Source organism: Otolemur garnettii, unplaced genomic scaffold, assembly GCF_000181295.1.
Source record: "Otolemur garnettii isolate 467f Iridium unplaced genomic scaffold, OtoGar3 scaffold00160, whole genome shotgun sequence".
Taxonomy (NCBI): Eukaryota; Metazoa; Chordata; class Mammalia; order Primates; family Galagidae; genus Otolemur; species Otolemur garnettii.
The window spans coordinates 319,912-328,691 of NW_003852555.1; positions in this window are offsets into that span (position 1 = coordinate 319,912).

The following is an 8,780-nucleotide window of genomic DNA, read 5'->3' on the forward strand; positions in this document are numbered from 1 at the left end:
TTCCACTGACGTTCAATTGGCTAAAATTCATGCCTGCACCTATGTGCAAAGAAAGCTGGGAATTGTGTTCTTACTGCAGCAGCAAAGAGAAGAAATGAACAAGGATGTGGTGGGACAACTGACCGGGCTTCTGGTTAGGAGATCACTTTCTTTCTTGTGGAAATTCAATATTAGAGCACAAACCCCAGAGGATGAGACATTGTTCTTGCCAGGGAGGCAGATAAGTCAGGTAAAATAGAAAAAAAAAAAAAAAAGATGAAACTTTAAAAAACTTCAGCCATTTTCACATTTTAGAAATAACAGAATTATTGATTTTTTTTAAAGAAAAGAATCATATTATTTATTTGTTTGAGGAGCATTTTAGGGATTTTTTCACAGACAGAGTTTAGTCCTGGGTTAGCCTCATAAGGGTAGTTGGGGCTGCCAAGAGTTGAAAAACCATTTTGCAAAGAATGGTCACCTTTATAGTGGGTGGAGCTTCACCTCTGGGTAAGAGCATCTTAGTTTGGCCACAGCCTGACAAAAGAGCTTAGCTTCAGACTAAGCGCTAGGTAAAGGGGAATTCCCACCAAATGAGAAGGGACTCAACCTGTAGCCAACATGTCAGCAAGGCAGACTGAGGTGAGGGTCTGGAGGGAGGGGTAAGACTGGTAGACTTAAGAGCAGTGGTCTTATGGTTTATTTTTCTTATCATTTATCTTTATTATTCACTCTGACCTATTGCTAGCTGTGCTGAGGTGTGGCGTGAGTTGTGAAATAAGAATGGAGTGTCTGCACGTGGACAGACAGACCAGGAAGGAGAACCATCAAAAGTTTATGGGACACGCAGGGCAGAAGTCAGAAGCAAGAGATGGCAAGCAACAACTAAGGCAGGTGAGCCCTCTAAAGTAATAGTCAGAATCACTGGGGGAGAGAACTAGGCTTCCTAACATCATCTAACAGGGGGTTTGGATCTTGAATTTTCACCTGCAAAGGGGTAGCTAATCCTAGAAGGCCAAAAGACATGGATTTATGGTTAAACGTGCTCAAATAAAATATCAGAGAACAGCACAAGAACATTTTGCCAGATGGTGATGTACAGGTTCTAACTCTTGCAGCCAAAGCTGATGGGAGGACTGAAGTTGTTAGAGAAATCTCATGGCAGAGGGAAGTTGAAGCTGACCTTGAAAGGAAAGGATTAAAATAAAAGGTAGAGACAGCAGGGGCATTTGAGGACACCGTGGTGAAGAAAGCCACAGAACTTGTGGCCCACTCCAAGAAATGCAGAGTTAGTTATGTTTTATTGCCACTCTAATTGGCCTGTTTTTCTCTGTTGCTCCCTGTGGTTCGTCCACAGGGTTTCCTGATAATTTGATAAGGCATGTTACTTTGCCTTAATCTATTGCATTTTCTAGACCACAGTTTCCTAATCACTGTGCCCAGTATTAATGTGCTAACACATTAATCCCTCTGGCTCACCAAGCCATCTTCCAGAGCCCGTAGTGGTCACTTCTGACTACAAATATATGCAGCCTCATTAGTTAATAGTCTGCAATATTAGCACTTTCTAGATGTGCCTTAAAGTGAAACACTGTGGGAAGCTCCATACCCACATAGAGCTGTTGTTGGCAAGTGGCATTGACCGTGAAGAAGACAAGATACAGTAGCATTCAAGACTGTATTGGAAGTGGGATCCCAATCATATGCGGATCACTTAAAAGAAGTTATTAAAGTTTTACTGCCTTGTTACTGTCACTTCCTTTAGTTACTGTTTCTCTTCCTCTCTCTTTTACACACATCTTTCCACTTCTATCATCAGTGTGCTACTTTCCAGAGAGTTGAAGAACTCGGACCCAGAAGGTGGTAAAGCAATTCCACATACCTATTAGCAATGAGGGAGAGAAAGAAAACCCACATTTAGCGGGGTAATTGAAGGAGGCTCCTGGAATATGGAAGAGTGGGTTTGTGTCTGTGGACATCATCTGGAAGACCAACAAAAATGGCCAGCACACCAGAGGAGCAGGGGAAGCAAGGTCAAAGGGTGGAGCAGGATTTGTGTGCCAGGGAGGAGAGGGCTGTTGACAGTGAGGAGATCAGGGCGGTCCCAGCTTCACTGCTTTCCGTGGGGACTAAGGCAAGTCTGAGGAGCTGCCTGTTTTTGTTCAGGAAGGTGTTGGACAAGATACACTATGGGGAAAATGTCGATGCGTGGGCACCAAGATTAGGACGGTTACAAATCTACCTTTCTCATTTTTGATTCCATATTTGCTTCTTCCTCACTTTCATTCTCTCACAATATTGTTGTCCCTATCCCCATTTATTCCGTTCCTCTTTTCATAAGCAGGCTTATTTCAGACAGATTTGTTGATAAGTACTCTCTAGCCAGTAGAGGGCAGTGTTTGGAAGCAATGAACATAGAAATTGTCAGTGAGGACACAGGAGTTATCAGCCAGATTGGGTTCTTCTTTTCTTTTTCTTTCTTTCTTTTTTTTTTTTTTTCTAACTGTGTTATCAAATAGGGAAAGTACATGTATTAAATTCTTAAATCATATCAACTGACCAATTCATATTGCCCTCAACGTTTTAAAGGAACAACCATAAATATCTAAGATACAGATATTAACTGGGTTTAATCACAGACCACATTATGGCTCATGTCCTGAAAAACTTATGCAGAATATGGAATACAAATATCTAACTACTGTGAGCAGAAAGTATATAGTAATTTAGGTAAAGCAAGCATTTTGCTTAAAATATGTCTGTTCTTATTTGGCAGTTGGACAAGCAGAATTAGAATTTTACCCAGCATAAAAAAATTGTGCAAGTCACTTATTAATGACTGGACAATGGGGAGAGTTGTGGATGACCGCAACAAGGAGAGATGCCAGGTGGTAGAGACAATGGCATGGGCTTGAAAGAAACTGGAGAGTCAAAGAAAGAAGAAAAACTTCTAAAAAGGAAAGGCAATGAGGTATCTCCTCCTCCCTAGGAACTGTGGTATGTGGGATATGAGAATCAGACAGCGCCCTAGGGGGACAACTAAGTTTTAATAAGATTAAGAATTCCTTTGAACATTTAGAGATGTTGAGGATACAGGGAATTTTGCTGATGACAGATGATAAGGCCATAAAGAAAGGGTGTGAGGCAGGCAGCAGCCTGGCTTCCTGAGTGGGAAACCCATTGTCTCAGACAGAAAGATCTCAGGACTCAGAAAGATCTACATTTGTTTTAATGTTTTGCTGATACCATTGGGAAATTGTTAACACTTTTTAAGGAAAGGGACCCACATTTTCATTATGCTCTAAGGCCCACTGGTGTCCAAACTTTCTTTTCTGCCACACATTAGAAGAATTAGAGTTGTCTTAGGTGATATGTTAAGTACAGAAACACTAACTATGGGAGGCTGATCTTTCCATGGGGCCTCCAATTCAGAGTAAAGCGTGAAACTGAGCCATCCCTGTGGCTCCTTCTCAAGAACTCTGAAGATGAAAGGAGACTGGAGGTAGCCCAGACAGAGTAACATCATCAAGACCACCCCTGCATGGAGAATCAGCAGGCAGGTGGGACCTGGGACTGGAGGCAGCCTAGACAGGGTAACATCACCAAGACCACCTCTGCATGGAGAATCCTCAGGCAGGTGGGACCTTGGGACTGGAGGCAGCCCAGACAGGGTAACATCATCAAGACCACCCCTGCATGGAGAATCAGCAGGCAGGTGGGACCTGGGACTGGAGGTAACCCAGACAGGGTAACATCATCAAGACCACCCCTGCATTGGAGAATCCTCAGGCAGGTGGGACCTGGGACTGGAGGTAGCCCAGACAGGGTAACATCGTCAAGACCACCCCTGCATGGAGAATCAGCAGGCAGGTGGGACCTGGGACTCCTGATAGGCCTTTAGATTAGGGAAGCTAGCCAGCTTGCTTTCCCTGTGGAGGTGAAACTTGTTTTCCCCTCCTGCTTTCTGAATGTGTTATCAGGCCATTGTTGACAATTTATTACCCTATGTTCTTTCACCCTACCTTTCTGGGGACTTGGGATTCTTTTTTTCTCATTTTTGAATTTCGACACCTGTGTATTTTTTCACGAATGCGTTGTGTTAGAGATCAATACAAGGTTTCTGAGGAATTGGAGCACTGCTGCATTGCCTCGATCTGCCACCCAGTGCATGAAACAACCAACACCTCTCCAGGCTTCTCAGACTTGGGTGAAGTCTCCTTCTTTCTTCAGCAGTGTCTCTCTTGTTGGCCTCCAGCTGATGAGCAAAAGAAAAGGTCTTTGAATACTTTTCACAGTATCTGACACCACAAAAAAGCAAAATACTCCTCAAATAATCTGTACGTGGCCCACAGGCCACAAGTTGGACACCCCAAAAGGCTCTGCAAATTACATAGAGAATGATGGTTCATCAGGTCTAATTGAAGCTTCCTCCTAGGATGAGGTGAGGGAGTTGGGAGGAGGGATGCCTGCAGAGGGGCAGTGCCCTAGGAGCACTTCTGCTGTGGGTCTGGAGAGAGGAGGTAGAAGCTGAACCATGTGGGCCCTGACTGGGGTTCAGGCACAGTAGGTGCTCAGTCATTTCCCTTCTAGACTGCACCGCAGTGTGTGGTGCCAGTCTCCCTCAAGTCCCACTGGAGGCAGCGCTGTGTCTGGAAGAGAAGTCTTCCTACCAGAAATCACATAGCCAGCAATACATTTCAACTGTAGTAAAATATGTTTAGATTTTTGCTTTCTGCTTTCTGAGTATGATGTCCACCTTAAAGAACCTTTAACCCCTCTCCCCAAACTACCATATTTTGCCATGTACGAGGCACACCTTTTTGCCCAAATTTTTGAAGGAAAAATAAGGATGCTCATTATGTATGCATAGCTCAGGAGCAGGGAGCCTAGCAGGCCTTCCGGGGTGTCCATGCTCTCCTGCCTGGGTCTGCTGGGCACATGGGATTCCATCCAGAAGGATCTAGGATCTGGTAAGAGCAGCCTAGAATGGCCTCCCCCAAGCACAGCAATCAGGGCAGGTGGTGGTGATAGGGCTGAGGAGGCAGCCACAGCCATGCAGATGTGGGCCGAGGCCTGTCCAGACACATAGAGGGGACCAGGGGCCCATGCAGGTCCCAGGGATCCACATGGCTGCCTGTGGGCCAAATGGCCTCAAGCTTCTGCCCTGCTGGTCATGTATGTGACCATCTTGGCTGTGGCCCCCAACGTGATGGGGAGGGAAGGGCTCCTGGGGGAGAGGGAAGGGGGCAGAGTGAGCAGCTGCCAGAGGGCAGTGAGATCTTCAGGAGGGAGCGTTAGCCCTCGCCACATGGGTCTCTCCCAGCAGGGAGCCAGCCACTTTCTCCAGGGGTATTTTCCTGAAAGTTAGGGTCAACAGTGTGGGTATGCATTATACCTGGGAGTGCATTGTACACAGCAAAACATGATACGCAGTCTCTTAAGCATCTCCAAACAGTTTTTAGTTTTTATGTTTAGCTCTAAGTCACCTGACATTTTATTATTATATGGTGTATAGTAGTAAGGATTTAATGAAATTTTCCACTATCGTTTATACATCAGTTTATCCTATATTAAAAGAGGTCTATTTTGGGATGTCTCATTCTATTTTGTTGATCTATTTTCTATGGTAGGCAACATTATCACATTGCTTACATGGCCGTGTCTCTAGAGTAGATTTTAATATTGTATGGCGAAAGCTGACTTCTTTTTCAAAAATTTTCTTGGCTTTTCTTCCTCATTTCTCTTCCAGAAAAACTTTAAAATCAATCTTGTCAAATAACACAAATAATTCGGCTAGAATATTGATTTGTATTGAATAAAGTTGATAAATTCTGTTAGGAAGAATAAGCCTTTTTACAATATGGTCTGGGAACACAGTATGCAATTTATATTTTATATTTTTTTCCTTACTTATTTTTTATTTTTATTTCTTTGCTATTTTTTTTTTTTTTTGAGACAGTCTCATCCTACAACCTGAGCAGAGTGCAATGGCATTGTCGCTCACTGCAACCTGAGACTCGGGCTGTAGGCATCCCTCTGGCTCAGCCTACAGAAGCCTCTAGGATTACAGGCACTTACTGCAGAACCTGGCTGGGTTTTTCATTTTTTTATGAGTTGGGGGTCTCACTCTCACTCAGGCAAGTCTCCTGCGCCTGAGCTCAAGCAATTCTCCCGCCTCAGCCTCCCACAGTGCTGGGATTACAGGCGTGAGCCACCGCACCCGGTTAAATCTTCAATCCTAATTCTGTGCACCCACCCATGCTAATTTGTTTATTTTACCAATAATTTAGTCCTTTCCACATTGTCTACCTTTTGCAGAACATATGGCACCTCCCATTTTATAGCCTTGTGCATTTTCTGATAATTCTGAGGGACAGTAAATTCATAGGGAATAGAGAGTTTGAGGCTAGTCAAAACTTTATATTCAGAAATTGTCTCACTGCTAGGACCTTCTGCTCATTCCTTACATTTAAAATGTTGAATTGTTTATCCTCCTATGCACTCTAGAAGAGATTTGAAAAGTTTTGTTTCAGACCCTGAAGATATTTCTGTCAATACTTCCTCCATAATCAGATCATTAAGATATAAAGCCATAGGAAAATTAAATGCCAGGCATCCTTCAGAATCAATGTCCAGTTGGAAAACCACTCACATAGCTCTTTTAAATTTTTCTTTAGGTAACCAAAACCCATTTTGTAAAATAAGGATATTCAGAAAAAAAATATTTAGCCAGTTTATGTACTGTACTGTTCAAAGCTAATCAGGCATATGGTTAATAATACTCCCTTAAAATGGCATCCTGGGCAGTGTTTTATGACCGTTTAGTGCAAAACCTTTGGAAGTATCTGAGTGCTATGGTGAAGTTAGTTCTGTTTATTTATGAATTAGCATGAGTTTAAAGAATAGTTGATACTAAAAGCTAGCATTTTTGCTGTTTTTCATAAGCATTTTCTTATTCAAACGAAAATGAAAATCTTGACAAATGTTGGAGCTTAGTTAGCCTGCAAAAGAAACTCGAAGCCAGAGATTTGGAGGCAGAGACGGTGGGTGGACTAGAGTCTGATAAAATCCTGGAGCCCAGCAGGTGGCAATAGCCGCTCTTATCTTTCCTCCTCGCCTAGGCATTTTAAGTTTTCTTAACCCATCATTAAGGCAAACATAATTTCAATTATGGTCCCCTTGTTCTCACGGGAATAAGGACAGGAGGGCTCAGAGTAGAATAGGAGGATTGAAAGCTTGTACATAAAATCTGAGTCCTGGAGAAGGGCCTTGCCTTCCCCAGTGACTAAAACTGCCTACTCAGAAAGAACACGGACGTTTCGGGAGTCTCTGGACGGGTTAAGCAGTATACATTTCATTTGTTTAGTTGGGCTGTATCAATACAATTTTAACCATCAATACCTTTCAGTTTCATAGTAAGGCTCTTGGAAGCTTCTTTGGTATATCTTATTAGTTCAAAGGGAATTCACTGACATCCTCAACCCATGACCTATTCCTGACTATTAAAAGAGTGAAAAATTTTAAAATCCCAAATGTTTTCCTGTGAGACAGAGAGGGAACCCAGGTGCTATTCACAAGGATAATTTGGAAGAAGGGAAAATTCTATAACAGGTTGATTTAGCAGTCTAATTCACGCCAAAATAAAAGAAGAGATGATTGTATACAAAGTATCTCAAAGATCTTTCCAGAAGGAAGACAGGCATTTTCTATTAGGGGGTTTTATTTTATTTTAATATTTTTGAAGTATCATTGGTGGAAACAGAATAGACTTTGGTGCTTCGAACTTGAGTTAACAATCTCACCTCCACCAATTATTACCCCTGGAATCTTGAAAAAAAGACTCATCTTTTTTGTACCTTGAATTTTTATCTATCAAATGAATGTAATATTAGAATTTATCCCCTAGGGCTGAGAGTAATAGATGTAAAGCACTTAGGACAGTATTGTCATGTAGCAGTACTCGATAGGTACCGGCTATCATGGCAGAGACAATGGGTGCTCACTGCTTATATATTTGTTCTGTTACGTTTCCCAGCCTACCTTGCAGTTAGTGTAAGGCCATGTGCCTATGTATAGCCAGCAAACTGGGGGAGAAGAGCTAAAGCAGTTAAAAGTGGCTGGACCAGTGTCTCACGTCTATATTCCCAGCTGTTTGGGAGGCCAAGATGGGAGGATCATGGGAAGCCAAGAGTTTGAGAGCAGCCTGGGAAATATTGCGAGACCACCATCTATGCAAAATAATAATAAGACTAATTAGCCAAGTATAGTGTCACTTGCTTGTAGTCCCAGCTACTTAGGAGGCTGAGGCAGGAAGATGGCTGGAGCCCAGGAATTTGAGACAGCAGGGAGCTACGATTGCACTGCTATTGTGCTCCGGCCTGGGTGAGGGAGCAAGACTTTGTCTCAAAAAAAAAAAAAGGCTGGACGGCGGCTGTGGCTCAAAGGAGTAAGGTACTGGCCCCATCCCATATGCCAGAGATGGTGGGTTCAAACTCAGCCCCCAGCCAAAAAAAAAAAAAAAAATGGCCAAAGTGACTTTGACTTTGAGCTCTCTCTTTCCCTAATGAGGAGGCTTTAGAGGCCACAAGATGGACGAGAGCCACCACCCACACCCCACAACAGGGTGTGAAGTGAACTTCTGTTACATAAATTCACTGAATTTCAGGGCTAGTTTGTGACCATCACTTAGCTTCACTGTGGAAGGAAGATGTAACATTTGATAAAGTTTCTCTGTATGTACAGTATTATTATTTCTAGATAATGACTAACAAAATGTCAAGATAAAATAGGTAGCAGACTGA